The following is a 25,688-nucleotide window of genomic DNA, read 5'->3' on the forward strand; positions in this document are numbered from 1 at the left end:
TAATAAAAATGAATAACTTTCTTACTTAAAAGGAGAAATTAACCGATTTTAAGGTGAAATACTAAGTTTCATTAACAAAGCCGTTTGTATACCAGTATAATAAAGCATTATGTATTAGCATAATTTTGTCGCTATTCCCTGGGGTGTGGGATGACCTTACATGGGTCAGGATAATGCACCTACTCCTTTCCACCTATCAATTCTTATATTTCGCTCCATCCTGCTTCTTCTGCTCAACTTTCTGATTCTCGTTCCACTTCACGGAAAGAGGAGGGAATCCAACACAATGGCAGGAAAGTTCGGATGTTTATTCTTTCTTTCTGAGCGATTGGCACGTCTATATTTTAATCCACACGTGTGATCGGGAAATAATTGGCAAAGCTGAGGTGTTCATATGCATTAAGGTGCACTGTTTATTTTTCTCGACTTTTTTTCACTTTTCCAAATATTTCGCTCCGCTTATCTCCTTTATGTGTACTTACACTGGGGAATTATCAGTTTATATCCAGTTTTAAGAGTCTTTTCTTACCAACACTTGCTTTAAACCCGATATTTTATCTCTCACTCTCTCAGACTAAAATCGCTGGTACAGCAATGGCTTTTTTCTGGTTTCGCCAGGATGTTAGGACCATAGAGGAGGAACCTCTATGGTTAGGACCCGCCCGCCATTGCGACGGTGCGGGATCCCATCTCTTCCTTCCCTATCCTTTCCCTGGAGGTGTCATCGGGTTCCTATCGCGGCGCCGCCTCCTTCCTTTCTCCTTCCTTGTCCTCCTCCCCCTTCTGCGGTGTAGAGGTGAAAAGCTAGCGCTTGCCCCAGGAGTGCATCCTTGTGAGCCCGCCTTGGAGTCTCGTTCCATTTGTGTACAGACTACCTCTTTCTCTTTCTGAGTAGTGGCGCTTTTCTACTTCCTATGCCGATGATCAACTGTTCTGTTTTCCCGAATACGTGGTCAATTCTAGCAAAATGAATATCTGTTTTCCCGAATGAGTGGTAGCCACCTATGGTAATTTGGTATATCAGTCGTGTATCTAGCTATATCAGGCAGTTCAAGTGCACTATGGCTTTCTGCAAGTGAGATGTAAAATTAAATTTGAGATGTGAAGAAAGTTTTTGACGATGCCAAAATAAAATATTTTGCTAACAACCAAATCGATCAGAGATTCCGTCATTAAGCAGTTATGTACTGCCTGTAATGTATGAAATATCATCAATTATTTGAATATCCTGCTTAAAAATCAGTGAGAGCCAGGGCAAGAAATCTTATGAATGGGCACATAACATTACGTGGCATAGCATAAATCTATCTTGAAAATTGAATTTAGGCGCGGTTTCAGACGAAAAATCAGTTATTTCAATTGAATTTTTGTGCATATCTGTGCAACATGCTCAAAAATTCAAAAAGAGCAAAATTATTTTTAATGCATGTTAATATGTAGCCCCCTATGACTTTGATGAAACCCTGAAGGATTATCAAAGAAAGTCAAATAAACATTTAGCTATCTCCTTTTAAGTAATTGCAGGTATTCAAAATCGTCATCTATGTAATAATATAGCTGTAGCGGTCAATAACTTTCATCGGGGATGAATTTATTTTCACCGGCTAGCACTCCCAGCGTCTGCTAAGAGACTTGCAGTTTTTTTATTTTTGAAGTTTTCATTATTAAAAAAAAAATATTTTATACTAAGTCATACTGAAAGCATATGTATCTTAAAAGTTCCAATTTATGCCCAGTATCAATACTAATAAATAGTAGATCTGTGGTACACCAATTTAGGCAGCGCTATGAGGGTAAAAGTAGTGATTCTCGTGAAAATTAGAAAATTGAAGAATTATATCTTTGGTCCGATAGTTGCCGAAATTATTTATAACTTTCCATAAATTATGTATTTTTAATAGCATATTGTCGTGTTCTCTCGTGGACGGCTCTACCAGGGGCGACTCAGACTCGGGATCTTGACTGACGCTGAGGGCTTCCGGACTGCGAAGGTAGTGGACCTCTCGGAGGGACAGTTATAGGAGAGAAATGAAAGGTATGGAGTTTGCCGAACAAGAGTGATCTCCTGCCTCGAATAAAATCCCTTTCATTGCTGGAACGTCAGAGAGGGTCGCCAGAATATTAAAAAAGCATGACGTGGTCACCAGATACAATTGTGTGACCAAGATAAGAGACTTCCTCCCCGGGCCCAAGGATATCATTCCCCAAGAACTGTATGAGGGGGTCTACAAGGTGCCCTGCTCCTGCGGAAAATCCTACATAGGGGAAACTTGCCGCTCCATGCATGTGAGGATTAAAGAACATCAAAGGGCGACCAATAACAAGCAGTTTCAGCTCTCTGCCATCGCCGAACATGCATGGTCGGGACCTGGCCACGACATAAAATTTGAGGAGAAGAAACTCTTTGTTAAGGGGGCGCCCTAGCGTTTGAATTTCCCAATTTAACGGCTCACGAAGGCCTCTAGCCGCAGCGCCGGGATATGGAGATTGAAGCCGAAGCGCCTCTAGGGAGAGAAAGGGGGGGGGGAAGGCAACTCCCTTCCCAACTTCACCCGCGACGACTCCGAGGAGAAATTTGATACTCAGGATAAACTTGATACGGGTCGTTGGAACAGGGTTCGCAGTCGGAGTTGATATGTGACACCTAAGTGGCGGCGAGCCAATTAAAAATATTAGAAGCCAACTTCTGGTTCCTCTCTCATGCGCTGAAAAAATAGGCCTGTGAATGCGAAGGTCCTTTTGAGGTAACACCTTTTCCGAAATTGTTGGCGATGATATCTTCTTTACTTAAACAGGCATGTCGTCAACATAACACCGCCGACCTCGGTGTCGGCTGGGTAATGTCCTCGCCTGCCAAACAAGAAATCGCGGGTTCGAGTCCCGCCTTGGTAGGTTTCCCTATCCAGGGCTTGGTTGTTCGTGTAAATAATTGTTAAACTTTTTGAATACTCAATACAAAATGGCTCAATTTGAGCTGTGTTCGGTGGTTTTGGAATAAAACAAAATTTAAAAAATAAAATTTCAGCATTGAATTGTGGTGTATGATGTTATTTTAACGGAATGTAGAGTCATTTTACGTAATGAAGGCATCATCGCTCGCAGTTTTCGAAACGGAAGGGAAAAACGGGTGGCAAACGAAAAGTGGAGAGGTTTCTCATTTGATTTATACTTACGTGAAATATATTCAACTAACATAATTAATTATTAATAAAATGTAACAATACATGTCAGCTAGCTTGCTTGAAAATCACACTTGGATGCGAAAAGCAATGGTTACTAAGTTAGAGCTAGAAATATTTTTTTATTAACACCGATGAAAAGAAGCAATAAAACAGAACATGATGAAAAAAACTCCGTGGAGGAGCCGAAACCTGCATTTCAAGACAAAAGTAGTATTTTTTTTTTTCTTTCGCACAAAAGTAGTACTTAATTAATAGTTGAACTTTGCTAATAATTGAACTCCGTGGAGGAGCCGAAACCTGCATTTCAAGACAAAAGTAGTATTTTTTTTTCTTTCGCACAAAAGTAGTACTTAATTAATAGTTGAACTTTGTGTCATTATTTTTTCTGATATAGCACTCATCAGAAATCACCTCGCAAACATTTTATATTTTGAAAATGCAATGGAAAACATGAAATTATACATGAACCGTTATAAATTAACAAAAGTATTTAAATCATAAGAAAACATCAAGAATAAGTTCACCAGCTCCACAACTAGTTTTCATTTGCATTCAAGGGAAAATTTGACCCCGTGATCATCACTGAATTTTGGCATTGATGCTATGATGCGCGAGGCTGTGTGGTTCAGAAGCCCTTTAAATTTTTTTCATCCACTGATGCCCCCTCTGGGTATTAAGATTTTTTTTTCGTCTACCCCTTTCATAACTAGGATAAAGCTGATACCCACGGATCTTGGCAGTCTTACGAATAATTTTGGATAGAAATTTTGTTAAATTCCCATCAAAAATCAGCGAAATAGCTTCTTATGGCGTCAGTTCATTTTGAATTGTAGGTATTTTCCTCCATTTCTGTAATATCCGTTTCCCTCGGGTGGGGGTGGTCGTGGTCAATTCCGTGATTATCTTCGCTGCCGCATTATTCCCTTGCGAGCGCAGTGTCACAGATGTGGCTAGCGATAGCTCAGCTGCTGTTGCTTTCTCAAACCAGTCACTTTTCTTCTCTTGTCGTTAGACCTATCACAAGGCCTCTTAAAGTTTTTCTTAGGCCTTTCTTTGCTGCTTTACCCAGAAAAACCAGGAATTAGATAGCAATAGTGACATAAAATCGCCTAGGAGGAAAGTAAAGCCAATACGAAGACGTTAAACAATAATAGGTTACAAACTGTACAAGGAGTTTCAAGGAGATTATTATGCATGTCAGGTGGGTATACCCTTCTCTAACCAACATCGACGATTTATTTCAAACCTGTCGCTGGTTCTCTTGCATTCGTCCCATTTCTGGAAAGACGTATTGAAAAAGTTTGTTCATGACATTCTGCATTACTTCCTTCGTCTTCACTTCCTGCTCCCAGTTAAACTTATTGAGAAGATATTGAACGGCAAATTTACGTTTTGAGGACAACGAATTTCCACTTCCATTAACAATAACGTCATGTATTTCTTTTCGTGTTACTTTCATTCGCTCAATTTTTCTTATCCGAAATATCAGCAATCTGAATCATCAAAGATGAAAATCGAAATTAGAATATAATACCCTGCATAATACAACACACGAAATCAGTGAGATATTTATCTTGGAAAACATAGGAACCTTTTTATCGTTGCGATATATCCTCCAGTAGTGGTAGTTCGTCCTCAATGCTGAAATCTCACGCTCTAGGGAAAATATGTAGACCTTGGTTCCTCGCTTCCGTAGCACAAGCACTGATATCCTTTGACACTTGCTAGTAAAAGTTGACTACTTTGCTTGGTAAAATCGTGAAAGGAATGTTTTTCAATCAATTGGGAAGAAGCATTTGTGGAAAACTCCGTGCGAGCCACCTCGTAGAAATCACCTGTATCGAAGATAAGCGATCCTCAAAATGGCAAAAACCCTTCATATAACGAGGCAATAAAGCAGTTAGCGGCATTTCTACAAACGGACAGCTATGCTTTTAGTAGAAAACTTTTTAAACGCTAGATAAAAATCGTAAGACTGAGGTAGGGTTTACGGTCACAATAGGGGTTACCGCGGTAGGCCTGCCGCCACTCTTTAGCCCTTTCCAATGTTTGAGCTGATGGGAGCTATGAAAGACCTAGGAGAATGTGGTTAGCAAAATGCGGGTGCATTGCGGTGAGATATGGGTTCTCCAAGAATAAGAAACTATTTCCTTGCAGCCGCGCCGTATCCGAGACAAGCTTCTAACTTGCCAACGCAATCGTCGAGTCCGTAACATATATCTCATGAATAAAATCGTAATTTGTGCATTAAAAAATCAAAAAATAACGCATATGGAATTTATAATGTATGCAAGTGTAGAAAACTGTAATGTCGTCTCATTTTTTGCGAAATATCCTCAATTATAACTAATGCTGAACAAATTTCCGCATCTAATCATCGCGTCGGGTGGTTGGACACTCAGGCACATAACTTGATAGGAGAGGTGGGGTGGCAGGTTGGAGCAAGATTTCTCTTTTGAGAATCAAAGTTGATAATTATTTGTTATGTGGTGTAAGATCTTATGCGTAGCAATGTGAATAAACATGAAGTTTTTCTCTCACCATGTTATCAAGACGTGAAAAATAAAACATTTTCATCGTTTCATAAAAAATAATAGAAACTATGAATAGAAAAGAAATTTTCACTACTACGGAATCCAACCATATCCATTCTTGCTATGGCATCCTTAAAAATTACTCATTTTAAAACAAAACGCAACTGCTGACACATACCTCTGACAATTTTATCAAAAGATAAGAAAACATTGTTGAGATCATTTTATGTTAATTTGATAGAAGTCTCTGTTTGTTGCACGTCTTCCTTTTCCAAGGCTTCCATTCTTTTCGACCGCGTCGTTTCCCTTGGGGCTTGCTAGACACTTCCATCGCACCACAAAAAGAAATACGCAAAACGAAAGAACGACAATGCGACCTCAAAATCAAGCAGATAAGAAAACTTATGACCGGCCGCCTGCCGGTGTTGCTGTTGAGGGGAGGGCCTGCGCGCCTCGGAAGGGAGGGCCAGGAGGGGAGGCAAAGAAGTGAAGGATGACTCGCGGAAGGAGGACAGGTGTTTAGGATGACTCGAAACGACTGCGCGTTATCGAAAAACTGGCTGCAAGGTCTCACAATTTCCCAAATTGTAGCTTTGATTTACGACGTGTGGCATACATGCAGCCTTTGCTTGTAGTACAAGGATTATATTATGCTTTGGCTGGTTGGATTTTCTTTACGTGATTTTGCGCCGTGGTGATAGTCATTGAAAAAAATCGAAATTCGTGAAATTAAGCGTCAAGTATCTTCTGTAGGAAACCTGGTAAAAGACCCGTCTTTGTCTCAAGGCACAGATTTAAGCTTTAAAATATCCCGAGTCAAGAAACCGCTATGTACCTATAATGAGCGAAGTACAAACTGGTTAATAGAAAGGGTCTGCATCGTCTTCCGCGACCGTGCTAGGGCGCCCCCTTAAGGAGTGCCGATACTTCCCTAGACAAATCAGGGAAGCGATAGAAATTCAAAAAACACCTTTGAATTTCAATAGAGAAGACGGATACTTCCTTCACAGCGCATGGAAAAGAGTCATCAAAGAGAGAGCCAATCAGAGAGAAGCACCCAGTCAGACAGCCAATCACAGTGCAGCTCCCATCCAGCCTACAGTATATAAGCGAGGCAGAAACCAACAGCCGACACCTTCGACCTGAAGACGCTGGCAGGACAGCCAGCGAAACTGTTGCCAATCAACCAACAACCTGACGCGGAAGAAAACCCTGGAGAAATGCAGAGATCAAACCATCGCCGCGGAAACCTACGCTGTAACATTATTCGCCTCTACGGGGAGGAGATTCACAGGGAGATAAGGAAGTTTGAGAAGCTTCGCAAGAAGAAGGAAAGGCTCCTGTCATCTTTAGCCTTCCTTCTACGCTGCCGAGACACAAGCACCATACCCAACTGTGTGTGCATAAAACACCATCTGAAGACGCACGCCGCCAAGAAGATTTTTCGCCGAGCCAGCGAAGCCCTTCTGAGAGAGCGGATCCATCACGCACGGCGGAACCTTCATCAATGTTCCGTGGAACTTTACAGCACTCACTTGAGGTTGGGCGCCACTCTGTCGGCTGATGATTGGAACACCATTGACAAAATTACCTTTGACTCGTCCCGAGCCACGCTCATGGCAACACGGGAAACTCAGATAAAGAAATTTGAGAAGCTTGAGGCCATGAGGTTATTAGCAGTAGTTTCGGAAATGATTTACACTATGTAACTTTTAGATATTGAAGTTACATATCCGTAAAAATGTCTGGTGATAAGAATCGAAGCATGACTTCTACAATTTTCTACTACAATTTTCTCGTCAATACTTTTTTTTTTGTAGAGCGTTGATAAGTAATGGTATGCATGGTTCCCGATGTAATTGTTGTTATTATGTCTTGCTAAACCATATTTCCTTGAATCACGATCATGTATATTTTTGACGGATAATTAGCCAAATAAAATCTTGTGATGAACGCAATAGCAATTAAACGTAATTATTATCGTAGCATTCAGTATCCTCTAATTCTTCTTTAGTCCATTTATCCTTTTTTATTTTCTTTCATAATTGAATTTGGTTTAACAAATTCTGCTGTGAATATCAAATTTTATATACTTTGTGTTTCACATGAACTCATTAGTTATTATTTCAGCCTACAGCCGATAATTAGTTGCAACTGTGGCAAAGTGACTTTTTGTGCGTCATATTTTTAATTTGCCGCACCGTGGTTGAATCGTATATTTCATCCAAAATATACATTTTTTTCCGGTTTTATATTCAACAAATAATCTTCGCTCATCGGTGGGAAGGGCTTTTTCCGGCTGTCAGTAGGGAAAATATTGAGTTTCCTTTGACGAATTTCCCCTAAGGAGCCTTGTATTTCTGCTACACAGGAATATGGCAGATGGGCTTAAGGGTGTTCTATACCTCCGCGAAAAACGGCTCTGCAGACTTCAGGTTGCTCGCCATTTGCTCGCTTATTATACACTCTGGAGAGAACTTATTTTGGATATGGTTTAAGCTAAGATTATTGTTCTCGGCAAGCGAAAAAAAAATATTTGAAAACCATTTGTTAATTAGTTATTGGCGCTGAAAAACACAATAAAACGCCTGTTTTCTCGATGTAATTCTACCTCGTAGAAAACGCGATTTGAATTTTTTTTCGGGAAATGAGAACATTCATTCTTCTTCTTGGAAATAAGATACGTTTCATCAATGTAATATTTGTAATAACCACGCTATAGCTCAATTTCCCAAGCGTGTTTTCTCAACGTCAAGCGCTTACGATCTTTTCTTCCATGGCGCTGCTGTATGATCCCCCACTCTCGGTGAAAGAGCTTCTCACCCCACAGCAGTCTCTCTCACTACCTCCCCTCCATCGTCTCTTGCGTCCCCTACATGTTTTTTTTCCTCTATGCTTTCCTCGACCTAAGAAGCCCGTCTGACCCGTGGTCGGGCCCCAGACCAGTTATTATCCGAGGCCCTAGGTTCTTGTGTTGCGAGCGGCATGTTTGAAACGGGGCTAGCGCGAGTTTTCAAGTTTTCTGTTCTTATGCATGGAAAGTGAAAGGAAATCAAAGAGGAAGCATATCTTTTGTGGGAAGGTGGAAAAGAAATACTAGGAATAATGGTGAATATATAAATCCTTTTTAAGTGTGCTACATTATTAACAGTTAGTATATTTTTAGACAGGTATTTTCATCCACGTAAAATCTGCAAACACGTGATGCAGCTAAGAAATAGACTATCAAATTATTTTAACCATTTTAGTCATTACAAACCTGCAAATATAGATGCTATTTACACTGCAGAAGGAGAAACAGCTTTAAAGTAAGTACCTCTCGATAATGTATTGGCTCTGACTATAATATATTAATTTTTTGTAACCAAGCATTGAAAATAAGATGAATATAGAGAATATACTGCACATTATCAATTAGATTCTAGGTTACACCATTGCCTTTTAAGTTCTTGCTGGCGCTAACCAAGAATAAATATTTCACCGAGTAGGTAATATAACGTGCACATCTTCATTTCGTGTCTAAATATTTTCAAAAGTAACCGTTATGTCATCAAAACACGATATGAAAAGTATCACGTTGTTTTATTTGTTTCGCATTTCCGACATATATGTTTCTCGATAACTTGCAACCGAGGGAGAAAACTTCGAAAAGTTATTTCCTTATAAAAATATTCTTATTTATTAAAATTACTGTTATTAATCGTTACGTGAGTCACCCAAAAGAAAGAATTTGAACTTGAACCACCATATCACTAAGCAAGGGTTGATGTTTGGTCGATGTAATACAGCGATGACGTCTAGATGACCGAATTTAATCGTTAACTATCTCCTATTTGCGTAAATATGCTTGTGGTATGCAAAAAATAGATACACGAGATCCAATGAACCTGCGAACCAGTTTTACAAGTATAAGACAAGAATTTTACTTGTGTAGCAGGAGTGACGAGAAAACAAACAATACACACGGATAAAACTCGAATGTGGGATATTTATTTCGCTTGAGTGAAGTTATGCAAACTAACTTCGCGTTATATCTCTCACCAACAACCTGATTCACGTGCTGCTTACACTCTTCTGAGCTATTGATTCTCTCAATGAATGGTTCTCACTACAGGTCGTAATGAACCGAAACTCTGATGATGAATGCAACTTTTCTCAGAAGTGGGCGGCAACTTCAGCGATTTTTCAATGCTAATTTTTGTGAGAATGACTGAACGAGGTAGTTAGTTATTTTTACCCATCCATCGACCGAATTATTAACTAAAATTACGATTTCGTGCCAGAGTAAACGACCACATTGCGATATAAATATGCGAGACTTCATGTAAAATATTAGCGCGCAAGATCAGGTAGCCTCATTATAATTAACTGTTGAAATTATTCGGCATAATAATACGTATAGAAATTTATGACAACTGAATGTAATTTCATTAAAATTTCTTTAGTTTAGAATGATACTAACATCACCGCAGAGCGGTTGTAGTCATTGGGAAGAAACTAAAATTTCTCAGGAGCATTACCCGATCAATTTTTCGCTACCCCTCAGTACACTGTATGACCCTTCCGGGATGGAATCCTGCATTGAAGTCGGGTCTTGTACTTGATATGTTTCCCATTTTTTAATTGCGTAGGGAATTTTAGTTCTTATACTCCACTATTATTTAGTATGAATGAGAATACATATATACCAAGACTGTTATTTGCCACGAAAAAAAAAAAAATTCGCTTATGTTAGCCACGATTCAAACCCAGATCCTCCCGATTGCCGGTCAGTTACATTACCAAATAATTTTTTTCTAGGCGAATCTTAGACACAAGTAAAAAGAGTCATTGAAGAGTCAGTGAATTTCATATTCAAGGAAAAAGGTGGCTTCGTGGTATAAGTGGTAACATATTTGACCGGCCATCGGGGATATCCGGGTTCGAATCCCAGGTTAGTCAAATGATTTTTTCATGTCGATTATCATACTTATTTACCTATGCACTAGTGTATTTAACTATGCACTCGTGCGCGTGACTGCGTACAAATTTGCTTGTTCGATCGATATGAGGGAGAGCACAAAACCTTTTGCATGTGACGCTGGAATATCCTCTTTTACGAATAACTCTAACCACTACACGTTAGATAATTTTTAGTTGCCGTTCCATGCTTAACAACTTTGTTTGGTAGAATGATTAATGATTTTCAAACGCTCTTCATAAAAACATACACTTAATTCAACTTACAAATAAAATCCGAAGATTCAAACGTAATGGAGCGGAATTTTTCCATATTGAAACAAACACTTTCTCAAAATTTTCCACGATTATAAGAAAAGTTATTGTGACCTAGATTTCAATGATATAACAACATCTTCAACGTACAAATGACGTGATATTCATTCAATGTATCTTCTTGGGACTAAGTTATGTCTGATTCCGAACTAATGGATTCGACTTTGCCAATATTTGGCCCGCTTTAATTTCGTAGGGGATAAATTATTTCTAATGCCTTTACTAATTAACTTTGAAAAATTGCGAGAAATATTCATCCTTCCGTTAATTATGTAAAAGATAAGGAGCATACGATAGAAATTCAGGGAAAAAGGTTCTGCCCAAAATAAAAGGATAATTATGGTAAAGCTAGAGACTAAGCCAGTAGATACCGTAGTGGTACATGTTAACATAACTACGACGGACTACTAGGATGAAGAAGTTTAAGGCGTCTATGAATATATCACCGCCGTAATCAAACAGGTAAGACGTGAAGAAAACCTTATAATTTTAGGTGATTGGAAGGAGAAGGGTTTGGGTGTCAATATTGACTGAGAAAGATAGTATTCTATGATTCTCAGACGACATAGCAATCATAGCCGAGACAGAGAAGAATTTTAAGAAGACTTTGACAAATATAGAAAGGAAAATGGCCAGATATCAGTTGAAAATCAACAAAAGGAAGACTAAGATATTAGTATGTAGTAAAAGAGAGGAGGCTAGGACAAACATTAAGGTAAGAAATCAAAAGCTAGAAGAGATTTTCTTACCTGGGAAGCCGAATTACCAACGATGGACGAAGCAAGAAAGAAATAGTCAGTAGAATAGCGCTGGCGAAGAGGGCTTACTACAAAAAGATGAATCTTCTCACATATGAGAATACAAGCATAGAAGTAAGGAAGCAATTCATCATACGCTACATATGGAGTGTGATTCTCTAGGGAAGTGAGGCTTGGACGTTGATAGCAGCAGAGAAGTCAATGATTGGAAGCATTCGAAATGTGGTGCCACCGAAGAATGATGAAGATAAAATTGATCGAATAAGTAAGTAATGAAGGAGTGCTAAGAAAGTGGGAATTAAAATAAGTCTTCTAAAAACCTAAAAGAATTTCTTCCTTGGTTTTAGCCTCACTAATACAAGGAATTTTTGTTAAAAATTGAAATTCAGCTCCTGTCTTGTCGATTGCTTTCACAAAGTATTTCATCTGTCCTAGTTTGATGTGCAATGGTGGCAAGTGAATATTTTCTGTCGGAAACAGGGAAACATGAGCGACATTTTCATAACCATGAGTGAAGCTTTCTCGCAGAGGCCATTTCCGTAAGATGTAATGTTTTCTCGGGCGCGGCTGTTGTATTCAAGGGAGCAGCAGTATTTCGTGAAGCCTGATTGCAGTCCCGTGAGTAGAGCGACAACTTTCAGATTAGCGCAAACTTACCAATTATAATCACGATAATTAGTATTCTCAAGGATTCAACTGATATATCGGTACGTCTCCTTCATATTAGCAGAGTATGCAGATAGGATAGAAGGTAACTAATTCCCATTGGTCAACAGGACCACTTCAAAGCTTGTCTTTGACGAATCCATAAACAGTCTCCATTTTTCTGGGTCACATGGCATCATAATTTCTATCAACAATGCATTTAATTACAGTGAAAAAACCAAGCCTTCATCTTACGTAGAAATTAATTTCAGTGTTGGCGCTCTTGTCCTACTGGAAAAGATTTTTATGCCCTTTTGTAGGAGATTGGCATCCATATAGGCGCAACTTCGTACCATATGTTACATTAGTTTCTCCAAGTATTTGGTCAAATTACTGTAACAAGTGGTGCAGCAAACACTTGGAGCTTAATCCTAGCCCTGACCGCCAATTTGGCAGCCAGAGAAAAATTTATAAGCAGTTTAAAGAATTAAAGAAAGAGATTATTGTTGCGATGTTTTAGTCAATTCACCGCAAATATAGAAGAAGCGATGACGATGATTTTACACACGTGTAATTTAATTACATATTAAATCAAGGTAATATTCACAACTCAAGCCCACATACTGACATTCACCTGGAAAAAGCCGGAGTAAAACATTTTTTACTGTTTTGCACTATTTAAATTACTTGGAAAAAAAGGATCCTTGTCCAGAACACCGAAAGAGTTGACTCTGCGATCGCTAGAGGTATACCGAGGGAAGATGATGACAACTTCAATATACATAATTGATTTTAGAGGCTGATACTTTGCGGATTTCCATGATTAGGGAGAAAGAATACTTTTTTAATCCAATGAAATTATAAAATCTCAGTTTTACATTCTTCGTGGAACTAGAAAGTATTACTTTTCTTTTTTTAGCTGCGAAATAAAGAAAATTGCCGTCCAAGCCTGAGCGGGAGAGGCACTGCGAGGGCCAGAGTAGTAAAGTGAATCTTCCGAGCTATTGCTACATATTTTAATTATTGCTGCTATGCTAAACTGCAAAATATTTTTATTAATACTGCAGTTTCTTGCTGCTTTGTATTATTATCTTTCGGGGAGGATGATGTGAAATAGAAGCTGGAAATATTTTTAAATACGTGAAAATTTGCGAAAACATGGCAAAATTGGTCATTTTCAATGCGTTTTTACACAATTGACGGAGACTAATTCCCCTCATATCTACATCTTTACCATTAATATTATTTTTTCAGAATTTTGCACCCCTCAAAACCCCTAGAAAAAATTTAAATGCTAAAATAATCCTTTTAATTTCTCCAAATGACCGAAAAGTGGTAAAAATTGGAGGCTCTTCCGAAAATGGTGGGTGATGGAGAAAAACAGAGTTAATATTCGGATTTAGGAGGTCATTTTAAAAACGAAATAGCAGGAATGGTGTCAGGGCCGATTTTCATGCCGTCCAGCGATAATTTAAGCAAAGCTGATCATTTGAATCCACACCCCCTTGATAGTATTGTAAAATGATATAAAGCCAGGAAGCATTTTGTTACCACTTGAGGCAGTAATACTTGCGTCATGGATAATGGCAGAAATAAATACTACATGGATTTTATTGAAACGTAGGTATTACAAAGCGGAAATGTAGGGAGTAAAGCAAAAAGGGAAGGATGTAAGACAAGGGCATACCCAGGGTCATAACTAGGGGGGGCAAGCCATAGTCTAGAAGGGGGCGCAAGCCAAGTTGTCACATTTTAGCATGGAAAAGGTGATGAAAAAAATATTTTAAGAAAATTATAAGAGCGCATTATTAGTTTCTGATATCATTTCATAGAAAAAATATTTTTATTATAGTTAAGCACATATCTTATACCTACTAATGCATATCATTTTTCGTGGGTTTAAAGGAAATTTGTTGAATACTTTCGTTTCAATTCAGTTATGACTTTGCGGACTTCTGCGATTTTTGCTTCTGGAGGGGGTGCAATTGCCCCCCCCCCCCTGCCCCTCGCCTATGATGTAAGGTTCAATTTTTTCTTGGGGGAGATTCAAGAGGAACGTCTGCTTTGTTCTTACTCATCGTCCTTACCATATTCAATCTTTTTTTGATAAAAGTCCACTGTTAAAGGCATGCTGGTACACCAACTGTCACTGGTAATATTTCTTCCTCTGCAGTCAATGTGCTCTGCTAAGCGTTTGACAATTTCATGAGGTGAATTGGATTCTTTGAAAGGGCATCTGGCTACCTGCCCATATAAATTTCAATTTTTAGGTAAAATTTCCTAGCATCCACCACAGCAATGACTTCAATACCATATTTCTTTGGCTTTTTGATAGATACTGCGTTCAAGGACATCGGCCTCGAAATGGTATAAGTTGCTCAAGGATCGTGATGCACTCTGATGGTGTATTTGCAAATTCAAATTTGTTGGATATTTTATTAATGAACTCAGTAACTGCAGCTTACTAGTCACTTTTCTTACTTTCTAGTCTAGTGCTGAGGTCATAAAAACTAATGCACCGTAGAAAAAAAATCCGATAGTTCAGTGTACGGGAAAAAATTTGATAGATTTCTTTGCTCCAAATCTCCCTAATATCAACATGGGAAATTTTATACGCACCTGAGAGAAAAAGGAGACTAATAAGAGCCAGTTATTCATCTTTACTGAACTGCTTGTATCGCGATCTCTTGCATAATTTCCAGAAACAGAATTAAAGTAGAGATTTGTGATTTTCACAATTATATCTAATAATTCTGCGCAAAAAGAGGCGAAATGCTGATGATTCATTATACACACTTTGCACATGGGTGTATTCCAGGAAGATGAGTCATCGGCGATTTCATCAAGCCAAATTCGAGCGAATGAATTTTAATCGTCTCCACGATGAATCGGTAGCGAGAATAAATTGTAGCACTTTCGGTCGCATCGGGTCAAAACGTCGGTTGCAGCAAAACTAGGGAACACTTTGAATATTAAACGTTACTTCAGTCAGAATTACAAGAAATTAGAGACCAGAAAAACACTAGTTCGAACGGCATCATTTTGTTAATAAAACATCCAAGAAAAAGTCAATATTACCCGATGCGATATATTCAGGGTTATTGGCTTTATTAAAGCTGTATGTGATGTCTGATGCAATATGCAATTTATGATGTTCTTACCATATAAATCAATAAATATTAAAGATGATTGAAAATCAATTTTCGTTCATTCATTATTTGTCATATTTCTCATTAGTGTTCTCCCTGTAGCGCAATGATTACTGAATAAACATGTTTCGGAAAGTAACTGTATTGAATACACGTTTTCAAATGTACGTGGGTGGTTACTATTTCATTCATACTGAGGAATAACGTAAAAATGTAAAGTTGTACGTTAAAAAAAGTCTCACGAAGTACGCGCATTTCGGTTAGTGTAACTGACTTTTACGATGCTTTGAAGAACACTTAACAATTTTGAGATGAGAACGTTGACCAGCTCTCCCGTTCGAGGGGGAGTCGAATAAGGAGAGAACAATGCAAGTAATCGCCTTTCTTCATAGAAGCCGGCCGTACTTACCAGCCTCGTCGAGAGCGTGCGTATTTGGATCCTTCCAAGAAACGTCAACCGAGTGGCTGAGATGGGACTAATGCCACCAGAGAGCAAAAATCAACCTCCGAATCCCGACCACTCTCAAGGGCCTCGTTTGAAGCCGGCCTAGCTCGACGAGGAGATCCCTCGATCGCATCATATCATAAAACCCTCCTCCAGCTCGGCTCATAGGAGGAGGGGTTTGAGCCAGCGGAAATGACGCATTGTTGTCGACGATGTTTCGGGTTTCAGAGTTGACAGTCTTCCAGTATTGTTCCACGTTAAATTTTTCGAATCGTAATTTCGCAGACATGCGCAGTAGCGATACACCGAATGCGACCGGGGATATACCCGCCAATATCAACAATATAAACAGAAATGGCTAAGTCGGAGCGGATGGCCAGGCAGGAGCAGGAAATTTTGTGCAATTTGGTGGTCAAGTACAAGGACGTAATTGAGTGCAAGCGCTCGGATGCGGAGTCCGTTTTGAGCAAGGCAAGATGTTGGCAGAAATTAACTGAAGAGTTTAATAATCACGGATGTGTAAGACAGGTAAGTCGACATCATATAGAATGATCTAATAATCAAATAGTTTTTGATATATAACGCTTTCGAGATCGGTTCTGGAATATATAGAGTTCCAGTTCTGCTCTCGAGCTGAAAGGTTGTCTCCTCCTGCTTTGCTTTCGCTATGCCTACCTGTAGTGTGTGTAATCAAGGCTCTCGACGTGGTCAAAAGGGCCTAAACTGTGGCGAGTGCAAGTCATTTTTCCATCCGTCTTGTGTTGCTATGTCCGATGGGGACCTGCAAGTTCTGGATGACCTGCAGAAAACCTGGGTGTGTGATTCCTGTACATCTCGGCAACGTGCTTCTCGCTCTGACTCCACGCCCTTAAAACCTGGCATAGGGAAATCTTCCGAAGAGCCTCTTGCTGACCTGGTTAAGGAGCTACTTGATAGAGTAAAGCAACTTCAAGAGGGTTACTCGGATATAAAATCGTCTCTCTCCGACATCCAAAAGTGCATCACTGATCATGCGGATGCCCTCAAAGGTATTTCGGCTTCTCTCACTAGCCTTAACCAACGCCTTGACAACCTATCTGAAGACAACATCCAAATTTCAAATCGTGTTTCGAGTCTTCAAGTTCAGTTCAATAGGGCTGAGCAAGAGTGGCTACGAAATGTTGTTGAATTTCGTGGTGTTCCCTTCGTCGATGGTGAAACCCTTGACTCTATCGTCTGTAACGTAGGGCAAGCGCTTGGTGTGGACATCAGTGTGTCTGACCTTGATTATTGCTATCGCCTTAAATTGCATGGCAAAGGGTCTGATTCACCTAACCCAGTGATAGTCCGTTTTCTTCGGCATTCACTCGCCTCTAAGGTTGTCGCCGCCCGTAGTGGGAAGAGAAATTTCACTACCAAAGATATAGGCTTCAGCCTCTCTCCTGCGGCCCCAGTGTACGTAAATGAATCCCTTACGCCTTTCAATCGTAAACTGTACTCAGTGGTTCGCGACTTGAAGAAAAATGGCAAAATCAAGTATGTTTGGGTGCGCAATGGAAGGATTTACGTTCGCAAAGAAGACGGTTCCGAGCGCCTCACCATTTCTTCGACGGAGGATACTGATAAACTTTCTTCATTGGTGGATTAGCAACCAACTTGTCAACCCAAGGGCTGCCATCTGGTTCAAAGAGTTTTTCAATCTAATTGCATTAAGATATGTTGTGTTAATTGCCAATCTTTTTTTAACACTCAGTCATTGCTTGCTCACAAGAAGATCTCAAGAGATTTAACTCTGTGCCACGTTAATTGTCAATCCCTATTTGGCCATTTTGATGAATTCTGCCTCTTCTTTCAGGAATCAACCTACGACATAATTTGCATGTCCGAAACTTGGCTAAAAGAACGCATACCAGATGAGATGGTTACAATGAATGGTTATAATATATTTAGACATGATAGAATTGGTAAAGGTGGTGGGGGTGTTGGCGTATATGTACGAAAGAATTTGAATGTAAATGTTCTTGCCACTTCCCCCGGCACCTACTCCCATACTTCTGAATTTATTATATCAGAAATACATAGTGAAATTTCCTCGAAATTACTGCTATGTGTCGTGTATCGGCCTCCTAAAACGGCACTCCCCATAGACTTTGAAAATGCATTTTTGCACTATGCCCCTACCTTTAAAAATATTGTTATATTTGGTGATTTCAATGCTGACCTCATACGAAATAATTATGATGGTAAATACATGCATAACTTTGTGCATTGCAACAATCTCCATCTTGTACCATATGCTGCAACGCATCACACAGGAAAAAGTCTTACCCTGTTAGATCTCTGTATCGTCGACGATCTGGAAAAAGTTTCAAAATACTCTCAGACTTCTGTCCCCTTCCTGTCGTCTCATGACTTGATTGAAATTACCTACAACTTCAGTTTATCTATGTCTGTCACACCCACCTCTTTCAGATTCCGTGACTTTCAAAACATTGATTCCCGGTGCCTTCATGATGCGCTTCTAGCGATGGATTGGAATGGTGTTTTTAACTCTAGTTCTATCGATGGAAAACTTGGTTGTTTCACGTCAAACATAGCTAGTTGCTCTGACACTTTTTTTCCCTTACGGGTATGTCGGCCTAAACGCCGAACACCTCCTTGGCTGAATGAGACGATAAAACTCATGATTAAAGAACGCAACCAAGCGCGATGTGCCTTTCGACGCATTGGTTGTTCCACTCTGCGACAAAAATACAAGGAACTTAGAAATCGCGTTAAATCAGCCATCAATGACAGTAAACGCCAGTTTTATTCCTCGAAGCTTTCCTCGCAGAGAGACCCGAAATTGATTTGGCGTGAGCTTCGAAATCTTGGGCTGGTTCGAAGACGGGACTCTTCTCTACCCCCAAATATAACTCTCGATCAGCTAAACTCCTACTTTTTGTCAACTACGATTAGTCATAATGATGCCCCAGCTAACTCCAGACTTGAGCGAGTTATACCATTCAGTGATAACAACTTTTACTTTAAGCACGTAACTCCTGAGACTCTGATCGAAGTATTGGAGTTCTCCAAGTCAAATGCCACTGGAGTTGACGACATTCCAGTAAAGATTATTCAACTTGCCAAATATGCCCTATTACCTTACATCCTTGAAATTTTCAACCATTCTCTCGATAATTCAGTATTTCCATCGGAGTGGAAAAAAGCACTTATTCGTCCGATAAAGAAGACAAAAAATGCAAAATTACCTTCTGACTTCCGGCCAATCTCTATTCTGTGCGCCCTGTCGAAAATGTTGGAGAGAATTGTTTTCAAGCAAGTTACAGAGTACCTAAATAACAATAACAAACTTGACGCTATGCAATCAGGTTTTCGGCATGGATACAGTACGCAGACGGCACTACTAAAGATAACCGATGACATTCGACTTCATATTGATAAGCGTATGGTTACAATACTAGTTCTTTTTGATTTCAGTAAAGCATTCGATCGAGTTGATCATAATCTACTAATCCATAAGATGGTGAAGCTTGGTTTCTCTTGTTCAGCTTTAAACTGGCTCTGCTCCTACCTAGGCAATAGATTTCAAGCAGTCTTAGGACCTGAAAATAACTTATCCGCATGGGCTCCAGTATCTTTCGGAGTTCCTCAAGGATCTGTCCTGGGACCTCTGCTATTTTCTATATTTGTCAATGACATTTCAATTGCGATTAAAAATTGTAAATATATGATATATGCAGATGACCTTCAAATATACATCCATACTTCGATTAAAAACATAGCTGATAGTATTAATCTAGTGAATCATGACGTGAGAGAAATCACAAAATGGGTGGGTAAAAACCACCTCATACTGAACTGTTTGAAGACGAAAGCAATAATCATCGGTAGCTCAAGGATCCTAAACAAAATAGATTATAATCACCTTCCTCCAGTTGTAGTTGGTGACCATCAAATACCGTTCAGCGACTCTGTTCGCACTCTTGGACTAACCCTCACAAAAAATTTGTCTTGGAACCAACATGTGAACGAAATCTGTAATAAAGTCAATATCACACTGTATCAACTAAAACTGCACAAGCACTTACTTCCTATATCCACCCGAAAAATGTTAATTTCTACCCTGGTATTCCCTTCCTTTGACTATTGTAGTCTTGTTTATAATGACATGCCTAAAGAGCTGGATAAAAAGTTACAAAGGCTACTTAATTCATGTGTAAGATATGTATTCAATTTAAGAAAGGATGTTCATGTATCACAGTACAGAATCAGCCTTGGTTGGCTAAATCTTTGTAATCGAAGGAAATATCTACTCGGTGCTCTTCTTTTTAAGATTTTCAGAGAGAGAATCCCTAATTATCTCCGGGAAATCTTTATGAACAGATCAGTAACCACCCATATGTCATCTCGCAAAAATGACTATTTATGTTATCCTACTCCACGTACTAATATCTACCAGAAATCATTTCTGATAACGGGATCAAAATTCTGGAATTCTCTCCATGAGGATCTTAGACAGAGGGGCTCCATCCATGCTTTTAAAATTAAATTGTACATGGATTTACTCAGTGGAGAGCTAAAATAAACTCCCACGAAAATACAGCCTATTATGTATCATTATTATGTATTATGTACTATATTCCGTCTGCCTATGATGTCAAATTTCAATCCTTGTTACGTGTTATTTCTTTTTTATAGGTGCGTATCAAACAACTTTACTTGACATTTTTCATGAACTTTTTGCTTTGATGAGCCATTATTTTTGTAAATTGTGTTTTTTGCTCCAAGGGTTTTTTCCCAGAGCATAATAAATATCTATTCTATTCTATTCTATTCTATATATGTAAATCAGTTCAACTGTGCTTATCTTATGATGTATTTCGGTTTTATTTTATTCGTGTAACTTATAATTTGTTATTACTTAGCCGTTATATCTTTCACGAAATGTTTCTTTGTTTTCCATTTATTTAGCGAAACTGTAGACAATTGAGGAAGGCGTGGGATAATATAAAAATGAGGAGGAAAAGGGTGCTGGCAGAGGAAGCACGACGTCGGATGGGTACAGGCGGAGGACCTTGCCCATCCACGTCGAAAGACAGCACCATCCCAGAGTTGGAAGTGGCAATTCCATCGATCGATCACCATCTGTTGTCAGTTGGGGATAGTGATCGATTGATGGAAGCACCCAGCGGCCCTGAAGACTTTGTTATCATTGATGGAGACCTCGGAGGAGAAGGTAAGTTCAACGGGTCATTGAAATGTATTCATTAATAATGTTGATTACTTATTTAATATTTTTGTCGAACAAAATTCTGTCAACTGTACACCTCAAAGTTTATCAAGACATAATTAGATTGCACTAATGAGTGGAAGTAATGTTCAAGGATACCTAAATACCCATGCATTATTTTTCTTATCCCTGGCAAAAATATACAGTGACTTTTCAGTGATGTACACAGTGAATTCAGTGACTACTCAGTGAGACCGTGATTTGCCCAGTGACATTGGGCCAGTGGGCTTGACAGTGATCAATATGTAATTGATATTTTAAGTTAAAACATAGATATATTAAGTCAAAAATTGAACAAATCAGTCAATTTAAGAATAGTTTATCTCGCCATATTTCAACATGACCAGTGATTTGTTTTAAAATCAAGAATCACTGGCTAAGTCACAGGCTGCCACTGCCTAGGTCAATGGATATTTTTGCCGGGGATCTTGGGTGTTGTGCTGTGCAATGGCCTTTAAAATAATCAGTTATTGATTTTCAAAGATTTTCCATGATACTATGAAACTTGTAACACAACTTTCATAAGTAATAATTCCATGTAGTCATATCTGAAAGTATCCATTTTATGACAATTATTTCTCACGTTTGCAACCAGGTTAAAGCTTTTATGCAAGCCAACGTTTTGGAAGACTATTTGTCTCCCATCCTCAAGGCTGTGTTATTGAATGGAAGTCCAATTTCAAGATTTAACCTGGTTGCAAGCCTGAGAAATATTCATCAGAAGTATTCACCACTAAAAATTAAATTCGTTTATCCATTTTATTTTTCAAAATGAAGATGCCGCTGGGTCATGGAGTGAACCCCACCAGTTGGAGGAGACACCCATAGTGGAAGCTGTGGGATCCACAGCTGTTGTCTCTGGCTCTGCTTCGGAGCCAAGGCAGGCTGTGGATACCCTACAGTCCCCTATGGGACCTGGTCCCTCTCCACAGCAGCCAACAGACTGTGTGGGGGGAACCAGAAACACCACAGCACCAAGGGCTCTCACAAGAGCTGAAGCTCATCAAAGGGAGTTGGATGCAAGGTTAGCCAGAATCCAGACTGCCTCAGATGATGAAGCGAAGATGAGGCAGGCTGCCGCAGAGGATGAAGCTCTTCTGCGGCAGATAAGGATTCAGGCAGCACTCGAGGAATTGGAGCATCAAAGAACATTGCATGCAATGGAAGTAGAACATAAGCGGGTATGGTATCTCTGTTTGTAGATCCTTATATAACTTAGTCACTTTAGGAACTCTTATGTTAATGTATGCTTATTGTTTTTATATCTTACTTGCATCATTTAAATAATAGTATGTTTTTTATCTCTCCTGTCTTCCATGTGGATTTGACTGATTCCTGAGTAACTTATAATTCATAAAATGGCATTCATGTACCTACACAAATTCATGATAATACTTGAATAATATAAATAACAGGAGCTGCATTTTTAGTTACATTTAATAATGACAATTTGTACTTGCAGGGGCATTGTGGAAGAGTGCCTTGGAATTTTAGATGATTAATTGTTAATTTTCTTTTCTTTCTAGCAACAATATAGTAAGTGAAAGGTGCTGCTTATATTCTACTTGCAATTCCTCGAGTGCTACAACCTTGCATCCATCTCTCCTGAGTGCCCTTGGTGCTGTTGGTTTACCTCCACTGCTGTGATTCACTCCATGTGCCTATAGCTCTGGGTGGTGCTTGTCGCTTGCTTTCGCTCCAAGCACCCTTTTCCTCACTCCAACGCCTTCCTCAATTGCTGCATGTCCATGATTATATCTGCCAACATCTTGCATTGCTTATGACGGACTGCATACACTCAATTATGTCCTTGTACTACCAAATTGCACAAAATAATCTGCTTCTGCCTGCATGGCCTGAAATATATTTATCTGATATGGCATGAAATTGTTTTCTTTACAATGCCTGTTTATCCCTTAATATGCATGCTGGTCAATTGGTGTTGCTTCTTTTAACTGTATTTATTTAAGAAAGTTATTAATTTCGGGGGTATGGAATTTGCAGAATTTTCCTCTGGGTCATTCAATCAATTAATTTGTCATTAGTTGGTAAAAACCACAATAAACATTGTCAAGTAGTGACCTTGGAAAAAATATACATTTTCATGCAAAGCTAAATAGGAAATTTTGAATCATTATCTAACTAAATCATTGCTTGCATCACTATCTGCACTCTTTGATTTTTACAATATAGTTAGTAATAAAATTATTTTTTGGTTAGAATTTAAATTTATCTGGAAAATAATCACCTAAGATTTTATTCAATAATATATTAGAAAAAAAAGGCATCAGTTGCTTGATATTTTTTTAATAATTGCAAGAGCAGGGATAAAATACATAAATTTTGGCAGAAACCTCAGTAATCATATACTTTAGCAGGTATAACAAGTTAACAATAACATATTATCTGGAAAAGAAAATAATGTAATATGATGTAATACACAGTTACAGGTAGTAGGAAAGCATATGATTTTAGAGAATTTTCTTTTGTTAAAATAATTACATAATCTAATCAGTTAATATCCAGTGATAATTATTATGAGCCAAGGAGCAGACGGTGCAGCATGTCCACTAATGTCAAAGGCAGCATCACCTAGTTATAATAAGAAAAGCTGTAATTAGTCACAACATTTATTTAAACAAACACTGTACTTGGGAGTATTTTAAGTAAAAACCAATTTCCAATCCAAGGGTGGGTGGTGATATTGGTGGGTGGTGGAGGTGTGTGACAGCTGAAACATAATCACTGATACACTATTTCATGTTCCACAAAACCTTTTAATAATCTGACCTAGGTTTCGACTTGGTACAATATGTCATTCTCAAAAGTTAAAATACATGTTTGGTGATCTTATACTGTTTTCTTATACCTTATACTGTTTGATCTTATACCTTCAAATGACTTGTCTTTACCCCCCTTCACCTTTCCAAAACACTATAAGAACATAAAACATGTATTTTATCTTTTGAGAATGACATATTGTACCAAGTCGAAACCAAGGTCAGACTATTATAAGGTTTTGTGGAACATGATATAGTATATCAGGGATTATGCTACCAAAAGCCAATTTAATTTGAAACTGGATCTCAAAAGTTTACATGCACCACAATATAGACATGCTAATATTGTTTAACCCCTCAAAAATATCATTTACCACTATCAGCAGGCAACCATTATTTGTCATAATTTAAAACCTGATTTATCTCTGTTTTCATGTATGTATGTAACAAAATGATCATGGCGTGACATTGTGCACTCTATGCTATGCTTTTGCGGTCTCTTGATGTCTTGCATACATTACATTGCTTCATTACCCTCCTGACAATTTCATTTCCTATTCAGAGCCCAGACATCCCATTCTCCTATTTTCAATCATGTTGTGAGAAGTTTCCCCACCTCCCTCTTTCACCTTACAGCATGCAGTTATCCTTGGATGAAGGTAAAGTAGCGATTAGTGAAAGCCCTTCTTTCAAATATGGCACTGAGATTTCTATTTTGCACGGCAGGTATTGGAACATCAGCATGGGGATCTTGCAATTGTATGTGCTCTGGAACTGGCTCCCTCTGGCTGATGGCCACGTTGTGGAGCACAGCTCAAGCCAGTATTATTTTAGCTGATGTTTGAGTGGCTGTTCTCATTTTCATTGAGAGGCAGGGAAATCGCCTCTTCCATATCCCAAATGCCCTCTCCACTGCAGATCTGGTTGCAATGTGTGATGCATTGTACCTGAAAAAAATAAATAATATGTATACAACCGCTATCATTTCCATGAAATCATTTTGTCACTGCACATCACCCATTTCCATAAAAGTTAGATAATTTATTTTTTCCTCTAACCAATCTATGCTCAGCTGGTGTGGCTGGGTTGCGCACTGGTGTGTAAAGGTATCTTAGCTACGCTATCTCCCAGCAATAAGCCATTGACTTCATCTCTGTTGAAGCGGAGACACAGTCAGCTGTTGTGGAAGATCCCAGCATCGTGTGTAGACCCAGGCCATCGACAAACAATATCCAAAATCTCCAGCCTGGGACCAGCAACCACCTGTTACATGCAGAGCAAAGCAAATATCACTTGTATTTGTTCTAATACTAAGGTAAATAATCATATCAAATCAACCCCAGGAAAGTGTGCCACTCGATACAAAAGTCTTCTTGCAGTGGCTAATTCCTCGTGTGATTGAAGAATCTTCACTACCTTTGGCAGCTTCCCAGTAATTTCTGTACTAATAACCTGCAATTTAATTGGGTCAAATCATCAAACCAATGTATTGTATATTTTTAAAGAAGTATTAATCATTACATTTACGACGTAGTAACACAAGTTAAATTTAATTAGGTTTCCAACTCTATTGTTCTCTTTGACCAAGGCAAAAGATAAATGTAGAGAGATGATTCAGATTTGTGCACAAGGGCGTACCCAGGATAATG

Source organism: Ischnura elegans, chromosome X (assembly GCF_921293095.1).
Source record: "Ischnura elegans chromosome X, ioIscEleg1.1, whole genome shotgun sequence".
Classification (NCBI taxonomy): domain Eukaryota; kingdom Metazoa; phylum Arthropoda; class Insecta; order Odonata; family Coenagrionidae; genus Ischnura; species Ischnura elegans.